Source organism: Rhagoletis zephyria, unplaced genomic scaffold (genome assembly GCF_001687245.7).
Source record: "Rhagoletis zephyria isolate East Lansing unplaced genomic scaffold, Rhagoletis_zephyria_1.1 Rzeph_scaffold_09844, whole genome shotgun sequence".
NCBI lineage: Eukaryota > Metazoa > Arthropoda > Insecta > Diptera > Tephritidae > Rhagoletis > Rhagoletis zephyria.
The window spans coordinates 11499-13389 of NW_016166922.1; the positions used below are offsets into that span (position 1 = coordinate 11499).

Genomic DNA, 1891 nt, shown 5'->3' on the forward strand with positions numbered 1-1891 from the left:
AAAAAAAACTGGGGCATATTTTTTCGGTTTAGAACAGTCCTAGGGGTGAGAGCATAAAAATCCCCCCTTTCCTTTTTTTTTGACCACCCTAATGTACATGTGAGTATGTATAAATATCTGTATGTAGGAGTGAAAACGTTACACTGAGTGTAGGAACCAAAATCGAGTATATTATTGTATGTAGTAGACTACCAGACAGCTTGGCTAAATGCTTTTTGTTTTGTTTTTATTTTTGTTGGCGAATAAAATATTGTGCACACACACATGCATAGGTATACAGACATAAGTATGTTTATACTTACATATATACCTAAATTTATATATGAATACACTTCAATTTATTAATTTGAAGAAGGATGGGATTATTATAAATTTTAAATGACGCTTTGGCGCTATGAGCCAATTAAATTAAACACTTTAAGATCCATTTTAAAATTACTATTAAATAAATATTCGAGTTCTCTTTTCCGAACGCAACGAAAAAGTTCAGCTACAATTCAGCTTTCTTTAGAGCACAAAGCATCTTGGCCATAAATCACCTGAATTTCTGCATTTCCATCATTTCTTCTGTTGGAAACATCTGTGTCAATAGCGCCGCATGGCTTTTCTATGTACTACCTGTATGTATGTATGTACATGTACGAGTAACCTACACATTTGTGTATTTAAGACTAAATAAAAATAGCTACAAATGTCAGAATGGAAATTCATTGGTACAAATATGTGTGCCAGTGCGTTATACGTTTAATTACATTGTGTCTGAATTGAATTTCACTTTTATTGTTTACATATTTATCGCCCCAGTGGCCCAATGGATAAGGCACCGGCCTCCTAAGCCGGGGATTGTGGGTTCGAGTCCCATCTGGGGTAAAGGGATTAGTGACTATATTTTTTCGGAAATATTTTTTATTGCAAAGACTCAAGAGCTAATTATGTATGTTGATCAACGGGTCATTTGAGTCAATAAACACAATAACTTAACACCCTGGCTTCAAATGGCTGTGCGATAAAAAAAGGGTGGGGGTTAGCCGCCCTTAAATTCGAAAATGGTCTGCTAATAACCTCAAAAATAAATTAAAAGATCGAAAGAGGTTTTAGAAACGTTAACCAAACCATACCAGGAACTCTGCTATAAAGGTAGGGTAGGCCTTTTGATAAGAAATTTCAATGCTGCCGAGTTAAGACAAGTTTGTAGATATAAATGGCACTACAAATTAGTTGACCGAATCAAATGAAAAAAATTTGGAATAAAGCCAATGTTTTTAACGGAGGTGAGGTTGTTTAGCATAACTGCATACCAAGAGAAATTAATGGATAGCAATTTTCACACAATTCGACACCCAGTTAATGCTAACTTCGTATAAAAATTTTTGCTGACCATAGGTGAAGAATTCTGCGCTAACGACTGTATATAATCAGAACATTACACTCAAAACTGAATTTTTTAAACGCAGAAACATGAAGATTTGATACGATAGCCTTAGATTGGCTATCACAGTGCACAGAGATGCCATACTGACATTTTCTGTTCAAAATAGTCCAGAGCCTGCATTTATAAACATTTATTTACAACAACAGGAGCATAAAAAATCTTGAGTATACGGTAGCTGCTGGGGAAAAAAATTAATTCTCTTAAAGTAACTAGCAGAAATATAACCTCATATTAATCTAATACACATGTAGGTACACGCCAATACCTTTCACTCTCCACCAGAGGTTAATCACATTTTTTCACAACTCAGATGCAATAACGTTCACACACAAATATATATTTCGAATATACCAAGTATTCTCTAAATGAAAGAAGATACATATTAATTTGCATTAGATGTAAGCTAATCACATGTTTGCTCTCCTGATCTAATGTTATATCATGCTATGTGAACTTATA

The 1891-nt window shown here is 34.2% G+C and overlaps 1 non-coding gene across 1 annotated transcript; it reads left to right on the forward strand.

The window, feature by feature from the left end:
* Positions 1-797: 797 nt before the first annotated feature.
* Positions 798-870, forward strand: TRNAR-CCU (transfer RNA arginine (anticodon CCU)). The gene has a single exon. It is a non-coding gene; the product is annotated as a tRNA-Arg (tRNA).
* The last annotated feature ends 1021 nt before the right edge of the window (positions 871-1891 follow it).